This window comes from Ixodes scapularis, unplaced genomic scaffold (assembly GCF_016920785.2).
Source record: "Ixodes scapularis isolate PalLabHiFi unplaced genomic scaffold, ASM1692078v2 PGA_scaffold12__126_contigs__length_90152505, whole genome shotgun sequence".
NCBI lineage: Eukaryota > Metazoa > Arthropoda > Arachnida > Ixodida > Ixodidae > Ixodes > Ixodes scapularis.
The window spans coordinates 65,381,399-65,404,413 of record NW_024609838.1 but is presented as its reverse complement, the minus strand read 5'-3'; the positions used below and the strand labels follow the sequence as shown (position 1 = coordinate 65,404,413).

Below are 23,015 nucleotides of genomic sequence, written 5' to 3'. Positions count from 1 at the left end.
ACCTCCAGTGGTGGTGTGTGCTCGTAGTGGTACCGAGCTCGCTGTTGTATCGCCAGTGCCAGAAGTTTGAAATACAAAGCCTGGAATCGATTTACATCGAGGTCGCCATCACGCACCAGAGATACCTAGTAGTCTACGCCTACTGCCCACTTGGCCGGCGTGCCGAAAAATACAGCCTCCTCCACTCGTCGATTAAACGTATCATGTCCTTGCGAGGCACTTTCCGGAACGTTACATTCTTGAAGGCTTTAAGGTTCAGATCGATTGGTTAACCTCCTCACCCAAGTTCCACAGGACCCTGCATCAAACTCTTTCCTTGAGACTATCGAGTCGTCTGGCTTTTTTCAACAGCGCGCCGAGCCTACCAACACCTCCCCTACTGGTGGGACTTCTTTAGACCCCAGACTCGTCCCGGAGTGCGCCATCACAGCCGGCCTAAGTTCGTCTGACCACAGTGCCCTTCACCTGACCACGTCCACATCCACCCCAGCTTGAAGCCCCCATGCCAGGCTCGTTCATTCATATACGACTTTAGATTCTGGTCATCTGCAGCGACTTGTTGCCATCACTTCGTGGGATAATATGCAAATTTGAGCCGAATATCAACGACATGGATGACCTCTTCACCACTGTAATGTGCTCCCTGGCACCCGACGCTGCTCCGGTTACACGTTTTTGTCACAAGAGCCACGCTCCGTGGATTACACACGACATCATTGAAGTCTTCAGGTCCAATGACAAGCTGTTTCGCCGTGCCAAGAAGAGCCACTCGCGTGATGACATCCTAGCTGCTAAGCAACTGCAACGGGAAGTCATGAAGCAGATTCGTATGGCTCTTCGATGCTTTGTTGAGCACATCGCCAGCAGAACGATTAAGGAGCAGAAGCTTTTCTGGGCTTACGTCGATTCCCAGCGGGAGTAGTCCAAGTATCCTTCGTTTCTCCTCAGTGGTGATGCAGTATCTTTCCCGTCTCTCCTTGAACAAGCATTTAGCCTTCACTTCCCTTCGGTGTGGACAGCTACTCCTGACCCATTTTTCACCGTCGTCAGACCTACAGACGCCGATGGTCCCCCCGTGGTACCACTCTCAACCAGACTGCCCACCCTGAAAATAAGCTTTGACGGTGTCATAGAAGCCTGTCTTCCTGATCAATACATTACAAAGTCCTGGTCTGATGGCATCCATCCTTTGATCTTCAAATCTTATTTTTCCTACCTGGCCCACTTCTTCTGTTTTATGCCCCCCAAAATTCTGGGACTCCTGCATGATACCCGATGCGTAGAAGATTGCGTACATCACACCGGTTCACGAGGGTCACGGTGCCCGAGCAAACCTGATGTCATCGTATCGGCCCATGGCCTCCGCTTCAATTGTCTATCGCACCTTTGAGCGAATCCTGAAGACAGCGCTCCATGCCCATCTTGAGCAGTAAGAACTATTGTCCCCGGCCCAGTATTGTTTCGCCACAACCGCTGTTGTGAGACTGCTCTCGGGGCCCTGGTTCATGCAGTCAGTTCCCACCTTGATCGGCGCATCTTAAGCGAACTCGTACAGATTGACTGGTCACGTGCTTCTGACCGCCTGCTTCACGCCGCTCCGCTTGGTAGCATTGAGTTCAAGGGCATCGCAGGTGTTGTGCTTTCCTGGCTTGTATCTTTAATCGCACTCTAAATCTCCGTTGCGAATATACAGGGTGTTTTCTTTTAGCTGCATCAAATTTTCAAAAAAAGAAGAGCCGCGTTAGTGCACTTTTAGTTATGCCATTAGCATACCCGACCTGGCGCCCACTAAGAACCAACTATTTTGTGGAACTAGGCGGCTAATTAACGGAGATCTCTTAATTAACTTTCTAATTATTGTTTTTAGAGGGCGTATTGCATTTACGAAATTGAAGCCCAACCTTAATATGCTCCAACCCCGCAGCGAAGTAAAGGCACAAACAATTTCTGCGCGCGTTTCTGGCTAAATTATTTAATTCCCGCAGGCTCTCTCAAACCGAAACTGAGCGGAACAGGAGCGTCAATGACGTCGATATCTTCACCCTCCCTTGGCGTCACAGAAGTGACGTCACCTTTGATACAGGCACTGCCGTGTGCGCTTTTGCGATACGTTGCTCTCTTCTTAATGTTTTGCTTACCGCAGCAGGTGTAATTTACGCGTCTGGGGTCGGCGTGAGCTGTGCTGTGTCATATCCCTCTTTTGACCCGCGGGCGTCGCGACGCATTCGTTGGTACGATAAATGCTGTTGCATGCGTTACCAACGGTCGGCAACGTTAGACGAGCTTCTTGTGTTTAATTTGGGAAAAATATTTTTTTAATGCTCAAGACTTCTGCAACCTATTATTTGCGACCGCTGCTTTATTTCTAAGTCTTGCTTTTTGATGCATTTAACTAGCCAGGTTTAAAAAAAAAAAAAAGTAATCATGTTTGTGTAATATCACTCGTTGGCCTTTCTGGCAGTTAAACTATTGCAGCATGTAACAAAGTAATCTTTTTTTGTTCTATGTATTATGGTCTCTTAATAAATGAGGAAGGAGCCTTGCACCGTCGTCCTGCCTCACGTTACGCTAGTCGTGTGCTGTGCGCGGCACAGTGTGAACACGGCATCGGCGCTTTTTCAAGTGTAGCTCACACAGGGCACTGTTGAGAACTAGGTTTTACTGCCTCACTCAGAGCCCCAAATACTACTGAAAGAATAAACAGAGGGACGGACAGAACAACGCATCTTTCGTGCTTTCGTGCCTCTGTCCGTCCAGCTCTCTGTTTATTCCACTGTCCGTCCCTCTGCTTATTCTTTCAGTATTGTTTTGTTTACCAACACGCTGACGTCTAACTCAGAGCCCCAAAATAGCACTTTTCACAGCACCAGGTTTTTTATTCGGAAACCTTTTAGTTCGTCGAGAAAAGCAGGCAAAAATATGGCTTAGCGCTGTTTGGTACTTAAGAAAAAAAAAGAAAGCGTGGCAGCCAAAGCGATTTGGTCATGTGCTAAGCCACCCAGCGTTTGCTGCCGCCTGGCCCCTTTATGAAGTTGGAAACGGTTGAGTTCAAAGCAAGTACTTGAATTGGAGTCCATCTACAGAAACGCACATCATCCGTCATTGGAGTCCATTTACAGAAACAGACATCAACACAACACGAGCTCGAGCATTTCACGCGCTCGAGCATTCCACGCTGGTGGGGTCCGTGGCGTAGACTTCATTCTTGACTTAACCCCCCAAAACAAAATCCAACTGGCTCAAATTTGGTGACCGGGCCGGCCACGGAACTGGACCACTGCGTCCAATTCACTGCTCCGGAAAAGTTCAGTGTAGAAATCGAACAGCAAACGAAGAAGAATGCGCTGGAGCGCCGTCCTGTTGAAACCACGTCTCCTTCAGCACGCTGAGAGGCAGGCCGGCAATAAACTCTTCTATGACTCACCCAAAACAAAATCCAACTGGCTCAAATTTGGTGACCGGGCCGGCCACGGAACTGGACCACTGCGTCCAATTCACTGCTCCGGAAAAGTTCAGTGTAGAAATCGAACAGCAAACGAAGAAGAATGCGCTGGAGCGCCGTCCTGTTGAAACCACGTCTCCTTCAGCACGCTGAGAGGCAGGCCGGCAATAAACTCTTCTATGACTCACCCAAGGACTCTTTCCGTGAATAGCGTTCCGTTCAGAGTGCCGTCGAAGAAATATGGGCCAATAATTGTATCATTAATTAGTCCACACCATATGTTAATAGACCATCTCACCTGATGGTTGTGCTGACGGAGCCAACGAGGATTTACGCTTGCCCAGTAATGGGCATTGTGGAGGTTCACCGTTGAATTTCCGTAGAATTGAGCATCATCACTCCAAATAAATGTTTTCAAGAATCCTGGATTCCGGTTCATTTCAATAAGGGCCCAATTGCAAAAGTCCAGTCGTCGTTGGAAGTCACTGCCATGTAGCTCTTGGTGCAGGCTAACATGAAACGAATGCATGCGACGTTTCACAAGCAGTTTCCACACTGTAGAGATCGTTGTCCCAGAAGACCTCACAATTTCGCGCACGCTTGCTTCAGGCTTAGCTGCTACGTACGCGAGAACGTCAGTCTCGAATTCGCGGCTAAGGACATATTTTTTCTGTCTTCGCTCACTCACCACCGTGCCACTTGATGGAAACTTGTTGAAAACGCGTATGAAGGACGTATGGGCAGGAACGAAGCGACCTGTGTGCCGAGCGGCATAAACTTGCGCAGCATGACTAGCATTCTTTTGCATAGTTAAATATGCGATCACCATGTCTCTTTTTTCTTTAAACAAAATCCTTGTCAGAATGAGCGACGCCATTCAGATGTGTTTCTTGCCACAGTTAGAGAAAGAAAGGCGCAACACTATGAATCGCATAGAGCCTGCGTTATTTGTAGCCTTCGTCCTTCCAAAGATATGGGTGCAAACCTGCGTCTTTTACAACGGAGGAGCAAGTGACGCAGCGTTCATCGCTTTGTAGCACCATTGGCACAAGTCTTCAGAGCAGCTTCTATCATATCAGCGAAAGAAAAGGGTAGCGTCACGATGCCCGCTGCGACAGCGTGATTTACACCTACCTTGGTAAGCAAACCACTAAGGAGAGAGCAACGTATTGGAAAAGCGCTGACGGCAGTGCCTGCATCACAGGTGACGTCAATTCTGTGATGCCAAGCGAGGGCGAAGATATCGACGCCATTGACGCTCTTGTTCTGGTCAGTTTCGGTTTGAAAGATCACGCGGGAATGGAATAATTTAGCCAAAACGCGCGCAGAAATATTTTGTGGCTTTATTTCTCTGTGGGGTTGGAGCATATTAAGGTTGTGCTTCAAAATGCAAAAGGCCCTCTAAAACAGTATTAAAAAGTTAATTACGAGATCTCCGTTAATTATCTTAATAGGTGGGAACAGCGCAGGAAAAAACCGACGAAGGAGGAGTAGAAGAAGTGCACAGACACAGCGCTGACTAACAACTGAATGTTTATTTTCAAGCGAACCAGAAAGTAAACACTAGGTGTGGAGAGGAAAAAACACAGAAGCCAAAAAAAGGAGGGAACCCGATAAAACAAGACACTACCACGCCAATCACTTTCACACACGTCTGCCACAGTTCTTGATAAAAAACACTTCGTCAGCCCCCAAGTTAACCGAGGGAGCACTGACGCATTCTTCCTCCCCCCTTGATAAAATATAAAAGGCCTCATCAATCTCCCACAGACAGACAGGGAGGTGTGTGAACGTGACAGACAGGGAGGTGTGTGAACGTGAGGGCGAGGGAGCATTCCCTTGCTCTCCGTTCCTCACCCTCTGGCCACCTTGCGGTACACTGTAGTAGGTGCGGCTGCGTTCCCCTCTTCAATGAGTTGACGATCTTGGCGCGCAACAAAAACAAGACTGCCCGGGAGATTGATGAGGCCTTTTATATTTTATCAAGGGGGGAGGAAGAATGCGTCAGTGCTCCGTCGGTTAACTTGGGGGCTGACGAAGTGTTTTTTATCAAGAACTGTGGCAGACGTGTGTGAAAGTGATTGGCGTGGTAGTGTCTTGTTTTATCGGGTTCCCTCCTTTTTTTTGGCTTTTGTGTTTTTTCCTCTCCACACCCAGTGTTTACTTTCTGGTTCGCTTGAAAATAAACATTCAGTTGTTAGTCAGCGCTGTGTCTGTGCACTTCTACTCGTCCTTCGTCGGTTTTTTCCTGCGCTGTTCCCACCTATTAAGATGCTTAACCAACTCGCCCAACTCTCTGCTCCGTTAATTAGTCGCCTAGTTGCACAAAATAGTTGGTTCCTAATGGGCGCCAGGTCGGGTATGCTAATGGCATAACAAAAAGTGCCCTAACGCAGCTCTTCTTTTTTTGGAAATTTGGTGCAGCTAAAAAAAAAACCCCGTATAGCGAATAAAAACGCTTGTAGCGAATATATTTGGTACAACAGCGATGAAAAGTCGGCTTCCACAGTCCTGTATTCGCTACAGACAGAAAAAAGGAAAACAACAACAAAATGTCGAGCAACCTAACACACAAAAATATTTACGTAGCGAATGAATCAATCCAAAAAGATACAATTCTTTCGTAGCAAATATTTTTCCCCGCGCTGTAGCGGAAAGCATTTTTCAATGTTAAGGGACCTTGTTTATTTTACATTTTGCGTTTTGGTTAAAAGGGATTGTTAGCGGATGAATCTCAGAGCACATAGCACAACACCTGACTTGTGGTCGAAAACGAAGAAGCAAAGAAGTATAATCTGCGGCCAATCGTTATTTCCTTTTCTTTCTTTTTTAACTATCAACGTATTGTCGGAACAGGGGGGAGGGAGAAGGATGGGAACGAAGGGTTGGCTGTAAAGAGAGAGCCTCAAGCCAACATTAAAAACAAAACCAGGCTATAACACGACGCCTTTCTCGGGAAAACTCGAGCCAATGGAAAGCCACGAATTTTCAAAAGCGCGGGAGATGTACCGAAAGCGAGAAGCGATATTCAGACAAAAGGAGCTATAACGGAGGTAACAAGTGTTGACCTTCGCGGCGCTTTGCGCCTTGAGTGTGCTGAGTGTCCGTGCAAGCGCTTCGTTGAACGGTGGAGTTAGTTCAGCTTGGCACGGGCAATCTAGTTGGCGCTGGCACTGATTGCTGCCATCGTCCGGTTTAGCACAGCGAATTGGGGAGGATCTCAAAAGTAATTTCTTTACCTTTGATTTTGCAAGCATGTGTGTAGAAGTGAACTTCTTCTCGCCTAGCAAAGGTCTAGGGGTATAAGTAATTTAACTCGAAACAGACTTAATTAAGCAATATCTTCCTCAGTGTCCTGGATTCCGTTCGCGCTTGTGGAAATGAAGTGAACTAACCTAATATGTATTAAGGTGGTGCCAATCAGTCATCACCAAGTCGTCGATGTGCGACGTTTTTTTCGGTGGATTTTTTTATCGAAAAGCTTTCCGCGTTCGTCTTGTCGACACTCCTCGGGACGGTTCGTTGCAAGATGTGTCGACGAACCGTCGCATTTTGTGAGCAGATATCCGCCTGGAAGAAATTTCGGAGGAAGATATGTGTTCAGAAAACCATGCAGCGTCGACGAAACGTGTGTCCATGAAATGTTGTGCACGAAAAGCAGTCCTACAAAACGAGTTTTGATAAAACGATAGAGACCCTTTCTAAAGCGTTTACGGAGGTCCGCACGCCTTGGAAAATTGAGAGTTTGTTGTCTTTATAACTGCGTGAACCCGTCGACTGAGAGAGAGGAAGAGAGTGAGACATACGTTTTTATTGTGCCAATTGCGGCCTAAAGGGGTGAAGGGCTACGTAGGGCTGTCTAGGCCAAAGTCCTTAGACACCCTGGATATGTGCTCCAAGAAGTGACACTGGGAGGGCTTGCAGTGCATACTTAGGTAGTAATTCAATAATTGTAATTGAATAACTGCAATTTAATTGCTTTTCTTGGTAATTTGTAATTGTAAATAATTACTTTTGGCTAAAAGGAATTGTATTTGTAGTTTTATTACATCCTGGCGTCAGTAATTGCAAAAATTAAGGCATAATTACAATTACTTTTGCAAAACTTTGCGGCGCCGACCGAACCTCTCTGAAAGCCTCAGTGCTGGCCCAAGCGGCCTAGCTCTGGGTGAAACACTTACACACAGACAAACTCACACACAAGCAGAACATAAACAGCGTCGCATTGTTTGTTGTTTACACAGCGGACTGAGAGACATTTTTCATTGGAGCCTACCTTAGCGGCGCCGTCTAGCGCCGTCCGCGGAGCGAGAAGAAAACAATAGCGTAAACATGCCAAAATATTGAAAGAAAAAAAATAGTGCGTAAACTTTCAAACGAGGTTGGGAATTTTAATTGTCTATGAAGTTATTTTCCTTTCTTTTTTTTGCAGTTTTTTTGCGTCCCTCTTACAGTACTGTTGCATATGTGTATCTTGGAATTATTATCCAGTTTTTTTTTGTGTTGGTTGTACTTCGGATTATATTTGCATAAGCACTTGGGAGACTGACCTCGCGCCTGTGAATATTGTCTCCAATGATTCGGGAGCCCCGATTCGCTACTGAATTATTTCAAAGCCATTAGAGTTTCAACGCAATATAAATAATTTACAATACCATGATATTCGTATGTGAATGTGGTCGTATTAGCGCGTGTGGAGTTTACGTCTAATTAACACTTATAAAATATTCCTATATGACTAATTGCCACCATTTTATTTGCCTGGCTATCTAAAGTCTGTCAACCCAATTTTTTTCTTTAGCGATCTGGCTGGCGGCTTGCAGCCTATCAGCTAATTTATTATTACTTATTAAAATAAAAGAACGTAGTACTTTATTTCCCCATACCGTCAAGTTCTGTTTTAGATTTACCAAAGTTGATAAAAAGAAAGTTCAATAAGTGAACATTGGAGTAAGGAATGAACACGTACGTTGCATTCTATAGGACTCGTTTAAAGTGATATGGCCCAAGTCGGGTCGCTCTCAGAAAATACAGTGTAAGGGGAGAGTGAGCCATTCCTTCCAGGTGGTGGGGGTGGGCGAAGTGTGTGTGTGTGTGTCCCAGGCAGCACAACGTGTTAGGCCAATATTGGAAGAGCATTGGCAAAGAAAGGTCCAATGATGGTCCACTTTAGCCAATCTCCTCCCTAAACTGTCTATGCCACTAAATAGAATCTTTAGTGATGGCCCAGCGTCTCCAATGACCAACCAATATCGGAAGCACATAGGCATAAAATGGGCAAACTTGCGAATATTGGACAAACACTGGCAAACCATGGACAATGTTGTCCTGACAGTTCCATTGGCTTGCGAATATTGGATGGACACTGGCATAAAATGGGCAGTGTTGGCCTGTCAGTTGCATTGGCTTGCGAATATTGGATGAACACTGGTATAAAATTGGCGATCTTGGCTTGTCAGTTCTATTGGCTTTCAAATATTGGACGAATACTGGCGTAAATCGGATAATGTTGGCCTTTGAGTACCCTTGGCTTGCTAACTTTGGATGAACACTGGAATAAAATGGTCAACGTTGGCCTGTCCGTGCGTTTGCATTTCAATATTTGATGGGGACTGGCATAAAATGAACACTAACTGTTGGCTTGTTTGAAGTATTGGCTCGCCAATGTTGGATAAACACGAGCTTAGAATGGTTACTGTTGTCTTGATGGTACCATTGGCTCATCGTGATTTAAAGAACACAGTGGCATAAAATGGTCAGTGTGTGTTAGTCTGACAATACCATTGGCTCAATAGCGGAAGCAAGTTGAAATAGGCTTGTTTCGGTGTTTTGCTTTACCTCAACAAGTTGAAATTGCTCGAGCGCTGGTTAATTTTATGTTATTTTTTCAAAGCAGTATTCAGGTTCTTTTCTGTAAAGTAATCAAGACAATAACAAGGTACAGAACTTAATGGCGAAGTTTTGCTCCCTCACTGTGCATACTCAGGAGTCGCCAGCGATATGGGCCAATCAGGAGCGCCGACTGAAAAAAAAAAGATGTCCGCGTTATAGAGTCATCATAATAGATTATTTTGTTGACTCTGTGATCTCGACAGAAAAGATTCGTACACTAACTCGGGCTTGAGGACTGCACTTCGTGTCAGGTGAAGAACTTCTTTGTGATTGATTCGAACAAGACTCTAAAATGTGGTTATACAATGACGGCTCTATGACTTTACGGTACTACTCGTGCCACAATAAGAGCCCTAATGCCTCCTACATGGCGCCAAGGCACTGACAGCAGACGACAATGTTAGTCTCGATTTCGAGTCTAGCCCCTTTTTTCCGCATTTGGTTTAACACTGTCTCTTTTTAATTTTGATATTAGGCTGCGAGTTGATTTCAGAGCTTCGTGTCTGACAGTCCCTTTTCGTCCTCTTGCCGTAGAGTTATTATGTCTAAGCAATCTCTACTAAAATGGCTTTTGGAAATCCGGATAGCAAATATAAGCAGAAACAAACAAAATAATTTGAGAGAGAACTGTGCAAAGGGAGGGTCGGGCGCCGACGGCGTCCGAACAACTTCGGAAAGTTCGAGAGAGGGTGGTAAGAGTACAGTTCCTCACGCCGTCACTAATTGAGAGTTTTAGTAAATTGTTCCGATACCTCCGATAGCCCCGATAACGATACCATGCATGCACAAGGGAGGCGGTGGCGGAGTATCGGGTATCGTTATCGGAGTCATGGGAACCATCTACTAAAACTCTCTAATGTCTCTAAATCTCTTTGTGAGCGAAGAGCACTCGGCGTCCTTGAGGGAGGAGGACACCGCGCATTCCTATGCTGACAGCGCCGGGGGAGCTACGCGCCGGCCGGACCAGTCATCACCTGCACCGCTCTCTGCGCGTGGTTACGGGAGAGAGCGTGATCACGTGATAAAAATAGACCTGCGATTGGTTCACCGAGCTTTTTAGCTTCCTCTACCCTCTCAGCTTAGGGGTGATGGAGTGCAGCCCGCGAAACACACGCACACACATGCACACAGAAAGTGGGAGAGTGTGCTCTAAGGACACACGATAAGGTAGCGACTGGAAGACAGTCTCCTCAATTTCCAACACCCGCATCCGCGAACTGCAAGCGGGCAGGTGCGCTTTGCAATTTATGCATGCATTTTTTTTTTGATGTGGCAGAAATAGCTGTTTTCTCCGAGAAACAGGAACAGCAAGCTAATCATGCAGTGCATTTGATTGCTTAGCAGACTGTTTTTATCGGGCGAAGCGGCTCGGCATCTCCGCTATCCACGCTACCCAATACTGGAACCGGCAAGAACGGTGGTTTTGGAGTTCCGATCACCAGCAGCGCATTTCGTCTTAATGCCAAGTGCGATCTTCAACATGCGGATTGCCAGGACCATGGATATTCTTTCGGCAGCACTTACACACCGGTGATCTTCCTTTGTTGTGGGCATACATGTCACCACTAGATTCGACAGACCGAAAACACGACGGACCGCCTTTTCTTCCATGTGAGTGACAAGGAGATGTCCTCTTGACGATAGGGAAAGGTATTCATGCTTCGCAATGCACGTTTTGTCACTATCCGATGAGTTTGAACCGTATCGAACTCCGTGTTAGGAATCCCCGACGAGTTCAACGTGTAATCCTGAGCGATTGGCCCGAAAGGCCCTGTACAGCGCTGTTTGTAAGTGCATTTTATTCTGATAGACCGTGAGAGACGCTCCCATTTTTTTGTGTTCGAAGTCATTTTTATATTATTTTTCTTGTTAAAGTATGGCTGTCGTCTTGGCGGTAGATGTGTGCTGTAGTAAAAACTCCTCCCGTTATGTTCAAAGCCGAATACCACACAGCGTTGAGTAGTCCTTATTTGCCAAGGTTCGGCTTGTTGGGTGCGAGTGGAGTGTCAGTTGTGTCGCCGCGCTCTGCGAGTGTAATTGCCAGTAATTGTCTTTACACGAAAAACTATTTTATGTGCGTGGTTCATTTTAAATTCTTTATGGATTCAAGCCTAAAGTTCTATTCAACTCTCATGCTCTTAGGTATAACGGGATATTGAACTGTTAATTTAGTAGTGCGTTTGACACTGGCGAGCTGAAGACGGAGGCTAGCGGTTGGATTTGTCAATTGTAAATATTATGGAGGCTATATATCATCATTTATAACTACATATTTCCGTACCGCAAAAACAACAAATCGTAAAAACCTTTTTTTTTCAAGACAACGTCGAAATATCGGTGTGAACTTAAATGGCGAGATTGTAATTCTTAAGACTTCTTAAAGCTAGATGAAAGGTTAAGGAGCGCCATGAGGTTGCAAGTATAGAGCTAAGCAATTTATGAAATAACCTTTGTACTATTTGATTAATTTTAAATCACTATGAATATTTTAATCTAGATCGATCTAGCTCTGAGTAAGGACAGGTCGGACGAACAAAACAATAGTAAACGCCCGGGCCGTCTTCCTAGAAAGAGCGTCTCAGCTGAGACGGGGGGGGGGGGGGGGGGGAAGAAAGCACTGTCAAAGCCAGCGTACGAGCTGAACGGAACTTAAACCTCGACTCGTGACGCTCGCGCGTCCCACCCTTTTAATGTGCTTTCTTTCACCCAGTCTCAGCTGAGACACTCATTCCAGCAAGCCGGCCCAGGTGTCTTACCTGCGAATCTATTTATTTTAGAAGGCAGCACTAAGTTTTTTTACATACAAATTAACAAAAATAATTCACTGGAAAAGAAAGTTTACAATATGGAAAAGTGAACATAAAAAATTTGGTAGGCCTTTCCCAGATTTTTTTTATTAGAAGAGCAGGTGAACCGATTTATTGAATACTTAATTTAGGGGCGGCGATTAATACTGAAGCTATGTTTTTTTATATCCATTATTGACAAGCGTTAAAGAGAACTGAGAGCCTCTGAAACCCTTCGCCTGAATCCAAAGCTCTGCTTCTGTCTCTTTCAGAATCCTGTGGCTAGGACCTTGCGTGGAATTCCTTTGCCGAGCCCTTCGCCCAACCCTCTGCCCTGTCCACTACCGAGCCTGCCGCCGAGTCCGCCTAGGCCCCCCTGATTGCACAATGTTTTCAATATTTTTATTCGATTTAAACAAACGATGAACTATCAAACGTTCTGAAGAATTTATTTTCATTCTTAAAATATTTCTAAAGTGTCCAAATAAGGTAAAATTGCTGCATGTATTAGATTTTAGTATCAACGAAAACCGTGCTTGAGGAAAAAGGGCAAGATACTTGTTTGGCTTCCTGCACTGTTTGTGTGACGCTAGTTAGAGCACTGGCTGAAAAATGGCATCCAATAATGGCATAGACAATGGATGCAAAAAATAGCCAGTGTATTAAACTGTATGCCAATACTGAAATAGCCATTATTTAAGCCAATGTTTGAAGAGCCAGTATGCAAGGCGCTAGATTTCAATGTTGGTTCAGCCAACGGTGAAACCTCTATGCCAATATTGGATAAAAAAAGCGCAAACCACGTTGGTCCAACACGAATTAGAACATTTGCAAACCAGTGGTCCAAGATTGGCACCAAAGTTGGACCACCATTGGATCGGGTGGCGTTTTCGAAAATGCCAACTTCAGACAAATATTGGAACCATTTTCTGTCAACATTGGGCCACCGGGGGTCCAACAATGGTGTGCTACCGGGGCTGTGTGTGTGTGTGCGTGCGTGTGTGTGTGTGTGTGTTGGGGGGGGGAAGAGAGGAGGGCTGGGGGCGTGGACAGCTGGAGGAGATATGTTCAGAGGTAGAGCAGGATGGGTGTCCGGGGAGGTTGATAATGCGGTGCATCCAAACGCGATGATAATCTAATCATCCGCGTTTAGTCCTTGGTAGCTTTGCGCCTGCTGTACGAGTGGTAACTTGGTGCGCCCCTGAGTTTCCCGGAAGCTTCAAGTCGTTCTAAAAAAAGTTGACTTAGTTGTTCTTGATGACGCTCGGTAAGTTTCTAATTCGAACTATAGGTCTATTTTCACTAAATCAAAGTTAATTAACGAATTCTAATTAATAACCCGCCTTATCGCAAAGATTAGCCACCCACATAATGTCCCCCTGGGCGTAGAGCTCCCATGCACAAACAGCATAAATGTAACTTTCACGCTTTCTTTTAAAAAAAAATATGTAAAGCTTAACTAACAAACACAAAGAACACAGCGTATATACACATTTATAACACCACCAAACTGCAGAATATAATATGTTCAAGGACACGCGCAAAACCCCCATCACAAACGAAAAAAGAAGAGTATTAAATAAAACCATTAGCTGAGCTAGGCACATCTGCCCCCTGTTCCTTTTCCAACCTCTGTAAAAGGTTTTCCTCCACCTGCCCCGTCACGGGATAATTTCGTCGTGGTTACCTTCGACATTAAGTTCCCTAACAAAACGTCGGCTGCACATCTGAAGCTTCCTTGACACCGTTTCAAATGGTCCAGTTGTTGTGAGTAATTTATGTTAAGTCCATGAAAAAGATCGGAAGCTCATCTCTTTCTTTTTTGAAGTATGAGATACTAGGAACATGTTCACAAACTGAAGCGTGGGCCGAAATCACGTGATATAGGGCGTCTAAACCGAATTTTTCTTTTCTTAATCGTTGGCAAAAGAGCTTTTAAGAATATTACCTGATGTAATAGTAATTGTTTTAGGATTTTCATGGTCTTTTATTCTACTTGCGTTTCCCTAGCTTGCCATTGAGCTGGAACTGCAATTCGAAAAGGAAACGACTGAAATGGAGACAGAAATAATGCAAGTGCTCGCGGTGTTTCGACGAGACCAAGGAAATGAATTCAGCTCTTTTGTCAGCATCGACAAGCATTTTAGGTTTCAGGAAACCCGGTTTGAGCTCTTCAGTCTGGTAAATCACACTGTTCGCTATTTAGTTTAAACAATAATCATTATATATTATGAATCGACTCAGCCTTGACAATATTATTTTGCCAACGGTGTAAGTGAGTGTGAATGTTTGTTCAATAGTCCACCTAGAATGTCCAGAGGGCAACGTCATGGAACCTGGAACGAAACTATTTCTTGGCATATACAGAAAGGTCAGCTGGTGTTCAAGCGACCTAGAGGTCGTCCTCAAGACAACATTGATGGAACCAGCACTGGTGCTCTGCCTGGGAGTCTATTATGTAGAAAGCATAATCTACCCAGTGACGTTTTCTTTGCTCCTAGCACCACCTCAAGTAGTGGCGGCGGGCGACGCCAACTGTCGCCAAAGTTGGAGAAGGGTACGTCTGAAGGCCCTCTTAAAATCTTTGAAAGCCTGAAAGAGTGAAGAAGCTAGACCACGGTGGAAGAAATACATTTAGGGGATGACTCTCTGTCTCGCGCGGCGACCCCATTCTGTTCGGCGCACCGAGCGCGCTTCACTCGCACCGGGATAGACGGCGCCCACGTATAGAGGGCCTTATGAAGGCTGGTATACTCCTTGCAAGTGGGCTCATTTTCGTCTTCTGCGCATGAAAAAGGAAGTAGCAGTGACGTCAGAACGCCGAGCCCTGATTGGCTGATCGCGACCCCCTATCTGAGCGTCGTCTGCTCCTTTGCAACGTCGTATGCTGGCAACGTCGTCTGCGTCTGTGTTACCTTTCCTGCGACTTTCGGAAGTCGAGCGAGCTCGACTTCGCCTTTCAGAGGGGGCAGACGAAACAACTCGAGCGGTACGTTGTTTTTGTCTAACAACTTGCCGACGCGCATCAAGGAGGGAAGTCAAAGGAGTGACTGGCGAGGTGTCCCGAGGCCCCGAGGTTTGTTTGCTAAGAACCGAGAGTGAGGGTGGTTAGTGTCCGCAAGTTTCCTCCCAAGTACTTTTTCCCTCCTTTCGTGTGCGGCGAGACTTCTCACTCTTTAACGGCGTCGGCGGGTCGGCGCAGTTAACGTCGTCTGCTTTACGTCTGCTAGCCAAAGCGATGGCTGCTTTACCTTTCCTGCGTCTGTCGGAGATCACCGCTTTTTTACCGGCGAGAGTCATCGTTGCCTCGGAAAACAAGGAGATGACAAGAGGAAGGGATTGACCTCTTAATTTAAAGTTGAAGTCAGCGATTAAAGTATAAGACGGGAAGGGTTCACAAGGGTCGCGCGGGCATATTTCATACAGTACGCCAGCCGGTCCTGGGCAGACGGTCGCCGAGTCGGAGTGCCTGCTAGGCCTCTCTGCCGTGCTCGCTTGGTCGTTGTCAGTAGAATCGTGGCCGTTGGAGCTTTTCCCGGGTGTTTGTGGATCCAGTGTTCTTGTTCCTCGTGGTCTGTTTCAAGTACTTTTTACTTTTTTCTTGCTGCTTGAAGTCGGGACGCGTGAGAAGCGCACGTAGAAATATAAATCTCTGTTGGTCGTCGCGACCTTGACGCTGTCGGCCCTGGTGATTCGATTAAGACAGCTTCGGAGCTGTCGTAGGATTGCGTCGTAAACTACGGAAAACTTACAAAAATTTCGTTTCGTGAATACGAATTTGTTCTCAAGTTTTGTCTTACGCATACTTTTGGCGTATAAGATCGTTTTGTGAACCTGGCCTCTGCACTTTTGAAAGTCTCAGGAAAGGTAAGACAGACGCAGACGACGTTACGTTGCAAAGGAGCAGACGACGCTAGGATAGGGGATCGCGATGAGCCAATCAGGGCTCGGCGTTCTGAAGTCACCGCTACCCCCGGGGCAAGGAGCAGACGAACTTGCCCTCCGCATAGAGGGGCTTGTGAATTAAATTATGGATTCTTTACTCGGTCGCTGTGTACTGTGTAGTGAAATGTTGGATTTATGTTGCGCACTGGCAGTGATTGCCTTTTCCCCCGTGCGGTTTTTTTTTTTTTTCCAGACGAGAACATTTTGAAGAGGACTCAACGTGATAAAAATACTCGTATAAATATAAAACTTCCCGGCATAATCTATTGGGCCTTCAATAATTTAGAGTAATTGAGAGTGAACACTTGGGTCATACTTGATTGTTTTGTCAAAAAACATGTTTGGTAACAGTTCATAAATTGTTTACACACATTGCGTGGCTTTATATGAGGTCGGGTTATTTTTTCCACCCTGCTCCTGCGTTATTGAAAAAAATAAATTCTAATAATGTTACATAGTGAGGCCTAAATAATTCTTTACATGCGCATAAAGGTTTTAGCAATACAAATGGTTTATACATACAATGTCAACTTGCACTGTGGAACATAAAACATTGTGAGCAGAAAAAATTTCCATTGATGATGACATAGTGACTGAAACAATGACACAGCATGATGACATACTGACTGACATGATGACAGAGTGACTGAAAGTCAAACAATAGCAGTGGTTATAAGACATAAATCACTTTTCGTCTATACTCGCACAATATGGTGTCACCCCGTCTTACAGGTAAAGAAAAATACCTAACAAATATTTTGGCTTTAAAATGTACATAAAAGCTGAATTCACTGCATACTACCAAAGAACGCCATCCCCTACATCCTGTGTTTCTCGCCCATGCCCTTAAACTAAGACGACCGCTGCTTTGCTGATTTATTTATCTCTTGAGCTTGCTTGTTCCTACTCATCGTAATATGCTTACAGTGTTGTCGCATTCGCATGCTGAAGTAGTAGTGGAAAAACTGGGTGATTGTTTCTTCTTTGTGTTCAGCGCATGGAAACGTTATTGTGCATGTGTCAAAAACACTGTCGGTTGTGTCCCAGTAGACAGTCTTGTGGATTTTATTTTGCACGAAGAACTGTTACGCTTTCTTCAGTAGCTGCGAAAGGTTCTTGTTGGGGTGTCTAAGGCCTCCTCTGTTCTTGACGTTCGTCAGTGCTGCTTCATCTGAAGTGTTCTTGTCGATGCTGAAAGCGGATCGGCATGCAGGGCAGCCTATAGCTTTTTTTTTCGTTTTGACACTCAAAAACTAAGTTGCATAATATAGTATACAGTTCACAGCCTTGGTTTCTTCAGCTTTTTCTGCCCAGACATCTTCGCCACCCGAGCTTCGACAGAAATTAGTGCCAAGCTTGGTCTTCACTTGGTCAGTGAGATCAGGAGACTAGGTAGTAACTTGCGATCGGCTCTCGGGATTGCACGACGCCACTGTTCCAGGCAAGCGTCATTCGATGGAGCTTTAAACAAGGACTCGTTCTGCACAGTCCCGGTACCCCGAATTGCAGTTGGGAACGAAGCACGTCTTTCCCATCCTTATGGCATAACTTCTTCTTCGGGTTAAGGCTCACCTTCGTGCACGATGGTGGCACCGGTGATTGACACAGCACCAAAGCAAACCATGAGGCCAGCCACTGACCGCACACCACCACCACACCGCGAAAAAGGCGAGCAAGCTACGCCCCCGACTCCGTGGCCGCCGAGGAGATACCTCATACCCACGGTGCTCACACCTCAGCCCCTCCGCTGCGGCGCAGAACAACTGCACATCGTTTCACCCTATGTTGTACCGCAGCGAAGGCTAGAAGCGCGAGCTCATAGCGTTGGCAGCTGCTGTTAAGTCACGAGACCTTGTGCGCCGGGGTGTGCACCAGAGCAAGGAGCTCGCACTTGTAGCCTTTCCATCGGTACATCATAAGGCGAAACAGAGTACACTCCTTGTTCGAGGCTAGCTCCGAACACGATGTGGTTGCTCGCTCCCCGCGGGAAGAACGGCCAGAGTCACCACCTAAATGTATTTCTTACACCGTGAGCTAGACCAACGTTCCTATACAGTTTTTGAAACTAATCAGGTTTCCTTATATATAGGGCTCCGTGTTTTCGGAGTTTATTTTTCGTGAATTTCGGAGGGTGTTTTTCGGAGTTTATTTTTTAGCGAAAATTCGGTGTTTATCGGAGTTCATTTTTCATGAATCTCCGGTTCTCCGAAATTCGGAGAGTAATTTTGCAGTGTTCCCTATTAAAAATAATAAATATTAACCGGATGCAAACGGATGCTTGATAAAAAAATAAAACACGCTTGTATCTTTTATGATTTCTTCAGTTTAATTTGGCGTTGGTGTCACTGGCAATACTAATTTGTCCCACGACAAAAGTCGCACACAAGTGTGGCTTCGATAAACGTCGATACCTTAAACTCAATAAACTGTCGGAGATAGCCGCAAGGAAGCTCGTAGTCATCCCATCAATCTATCCCGCTGCCACACGAGGTGGATGTAATAGAAAAGTTTAAACTGCCCCTCTTCCCTATTTTAGACAATCTTTATGGTCCATAGCTTTTACTGTTACAGAAACATGCCCTCCTTTCTCTATATCCCAAGTCCCATGGCCCAAACTGAAAACCAAAAGATAGGCTTTTGTCGTGACATGAATGGTACGATGACCTGTTTCCCTGAACCGACCTTGACGAGACAAGTCGTAAGACCCCCTTTTGACAGCCGTCCGAGGCTTGAAAGATAATTATAATGTCATTTTCCCAGGACCATTAAGCCTGCGCTGCCGAAAATGTAAAAAAAGAGGCAAAACTAAATCTTTTTTTTTTTTTTTGGGGGGGGGGGGGGGGGGGGGGGGTATGGACACACAACAATGCGGTGTTTATCGGATAAATCCGAATTGTTACAAAGTTAACCGGCGGGTGTTTTTCGGAGATTTTCAGATTTATCCAAAAACACGGAGCCCTACTCATATACGTAAAAAATCTCTGGAAGCTCACCAGGATTCACTGTGCCTATATTTAAAGATAAAATAAATACATTTTACATTGTTTAAACTTTGCTTCACGTATCTATTTGTTACGTTCTTTTGGCTGATTTAGTTTGATGTCCTACTTTTTAGTACCTGTTGATGGTAAACATAGGTTATCAACAGTTGCACAAACACTGAATATTCCTATGATCTACCTTCTATACAGGCTGTCTACCGGCCTAACAAACAAAACAAAAACTGTAATTGTCAGAGATTTTGGCGAGTTTGAAAAAGTCAGGGAATTTACACCAATCACGGAAAAAGAGCTTTTCCTTCTCCGAGCGACTGCAAATCACGGGCGTGTGGTGTGGCATAATTGCATGCAACACGACAATCGTGCCGACGCCAATCTCTGAAGCTCCTATTGCATTCTCTGGAAACGTTCGCACTAAGATGAGCTCCACTCCTTGTGCTCGCGCTAAAAGATTTGTTAAGCGAGAAATATCAATGATAGACTGACAAGGTAGCATGATATAATGTTTGCCCACGACTTGTTGGCCGTCAGATATACCAGTGTTCTCTTAATATAAACTGTGCTTCAGAGTCCAGATACATCTTGTCCCTCTTGGAATCAGGCAGGGAATTACGATAAAGTAGAGGAAACGTGGAAAAGTGGGCGAATTTGTAAGCGCCATATTGGTAGACACCCTGGTATAGTGTATAAAGAAAGCTGATTAAGTACACAGCGCAACACTGCGCAAACACACAATCACTGTGGCTTTTTTTGGTCCTTTTAAGATTTTTAGGGCTTTCTTCCAAACAAGTAGTTTGGTGGAAAATGTTTATTTGGGGCACTATCCTAAGCGTTCATATTTTATACCTAGAAATTTCTAAATAAATGTGATTTTTTTTTAACTTCTGACTGAGTGTGCAAAAAGGTAATAGTGATTAAAATATGCTAATATGCGCTAAATGTAGCTATGTACTCTGACTACCTTTTTCAATAATCATTATATAGTTTAAGACAGTTATTATGACGTGGTGCAAGCCTGTAGATGCCCCCCCCCCCAAACGGGGGCTTCCACAGGCATTGTCAGCCCTTCCAGCGAACTGAATAAACAAAACAAGAGTGCTTAAAAATATTTTATTACACAGAGAATGTAGATACATACTCTAGATAATCATACAAATAATCACCAAGTCGTTGTGACGTGGCAGGAGCTTTTGTATTCTTCCTCCCTTCCGTATGCCGTCCCCTTTTTCTTTTGGTTGGGGGGGGGGGGGGGGGCATACGAAAGCTTATGAAATGCTGCCATAATGGCTGCCTATATCCATGCGATTATTATATAATAAAGTGGCTAAAGCTTGTATCTGCAATATGCATATACAAATAAGTTTAAATCGCTTCAGTTTTCTTCCCATATTTTCTCGGAAGTCGAAAAGAAAAACAGCTCTGGTACGAACAATTGCTAATGTACCCGTGCTCACAGTCTCCCGGAATTTATATACATCAACATATGGAGTCGTACATAACATAGAACCAATCCGATGCGCTCACTTCCAACAACCGCCTCTTAAGTGACATAGTATAGCAACAAGGCATGTCCTTCCCTCATAATGTTAGATGAAAAAATAGAGCATCGTATGTGAAGCACCGTACCATTTATTTCTTGCGTCTCACGTACTTTTGAAGCTTTTAGATATCCCTGTACATAGGAGCAAGAAAAATTCAAGTTGTAAATATATTCAGCTTCAATCATTTTTACCATCACTAGTGTCGTCCTCATCACTTAAATGCCTGCTTTCAGTCGTGCTGTCTGCATCGCTATATTAAAAACATTTAAACGTAAACATATTCAAAAGAGGTCTGTCTGGTTTGGGAGAAATTGACGTGGTTTTTGCGGACTCTAACCAAAGTTTTACTAAAACCTATAAGCTCGACATTACGGCACCCGTTCGGTCCCTTGGTCACGTTTGACTGTAGGTAGGGGCGCGGTGGGGAAGGTTGCACAGGTGGTTGGCCTTGCTAAGGCTTAACCCAGATGGCGCGATAGGTATTGGGGGGGTGGGGGGGAGGGGGCGCGGTGTGAAAGGTTGCCTAGGCGTTTTGCCTTGCTGAGGCTTAACCCAGAGGGCGCAAAGTCCAAACACGCACGCGCTCGGGAAAGTGCCTTTGGACCGGTTCATGTTCTTACTCGTTGTTTGGAACTGTAGATGAAGGCGTTTGCTCCAATGTCCCTCGGTGGCCATGATCTGGGTCTCGTCGAGGGAGAAAGAGTGCCCCGTTTTTTTTGCTCGTGCTCTGCCAGGGCGCTGGCCTCAGTGTCTTTCGTTCTGACGCCGTATTTGTGTCGTCGAATACGATCCGGGAAGTGTCTCGTTTCCTCCACATAAGCGACCGGACAATCCGTGCAAGGAACGCGGTACAGGAGACCTTGAGCCCTTTCGCTTCCTGGTCTGTAGTTGGGAAGAGGAAGCCGCCGGCGGATGGTAGACACGGGCTTGTGGGAGACGGCGATGCCGTGTTTCCGAAGGAACCGTTCGACGGTCTCACTCACATTCTTCACATAAGGGAGACAGATCCGATTAGGCGGTCTCGAGGCCGGAGTTACAGGGGGGCGGCGTAGGCGTTTTTAGATGTCGTTAATGAACCGCTTTGGGTAACTGTTGTTAACTAGACCAGCTTTGACCTTCTTAACCTCTTCTCGTAGGGCATCCTCCGCAGAACACACGGACAGCGCTCGTCGGAAAAGGGCGCTGACCACTGAGGCCTTGTGCGATGTGGGGTGATACGACTCGAAGCTCAGGTATCTAGCGGTGTGCGTAGGTGTTCGGTATACCGCGAAGTTGAGCGCGTCAGATGCTCTCTAGACGCTCACATCCAGAAACGGGTGCACGCCGTCCGTCTCTCGCTCCACCGTGAACTAAATCGACGGTTCAACGGAGTTCAAACACTGGCACAGGCGCTCAACCTCACTGGCTTTGACGATGCTGAAACAATCATCCACATACCGGAGGAAGGTCCTGGTCTTTGGATTAAAACAAGAAAGAGCTTTTTGTTCGATGTACTCCATCGTAAGGTTGGCCATGGTGACGGCGATTGCAGCTCACATGGCAGTTGCACTCGATTGCTTGTAGAAGCGTCCATTGAACAAGAAGTATGTGCTCGAGAGACACAGCCCCAGAAGAGGCGGCAGATTTTGTCCACGGACAGACAGGTTCGTTCTGCTAAGCCGGAATCGGCCGAAAGGGCCGTCCTGGCCACAAAAAGTGCTAGGGGCACCGGCACACTCGTGAGGAGTGACTCGACGTCAAAGGATACCAGAGATTCGTCAGCGTTCACCTTTAGCCCTTTGACGAGGTCGATGAAGTGACTCGGGTCTCGTAAGTACGTGCTCGTGGTCTCCTGTAAGGGGGGAGATGAGCTAGTGCAGGTAAGCCCAAACTGCACGTAGTGAGGAAGTAGTGCAGTCCGCAATGGGGTGGAGGGTGACCTCCGGCTTGTGGATTTTTGATAGACCGTAAAAAGCGGGAGCGGACCCTTTGCGCCAAATTAACCTAAGATAAACGGTGCGTGAGACCGGGTGCTCCTTGAAAATGAAAGACAGGGCCCCCCTTATGGTATTCTGGATCTTGCCGGTGGGGTCTTTTTGTATGGGCGCATAGGCCAAAGTGGAGAGCATTTCCGTCACCTTTCGGTGGTAGGAGCTATAGATAAAGCATTTTCAAGCAGACCCAGATATATTTCTTACAAATATATACACCACAAATTTGCAAAAAAAGTGATGGATAAATACCGGATACATCCGCTACCGGGTTTAGAGTGCAGCGACAGGAGTAAACGCACCATATACCGTGGCACAGTATTTACGAGCACGGCTCTCCTAAGGGAGTACCCCAAAGTAGTGTTCTCGGCCCAGCTTTTCTTAAGTTTCATATCGACAGCTTCATCCACATTCTCAGCTCAGTCCCCTCTCGCCGCCCC

General features: G+C 45.8%; 1 protein-coding gene across 1 annotated transcript in view; it reads left to right on the top strand.

Moving 5' to 3' along the window:
* Positions 1 to 23,015, top strand: part of LOC115325639 (centrosomal protein of 135 kDa-like) — a 66,522-nt gene that overhangs the window by 22,565 nt on the left and 20,942 nt on the right.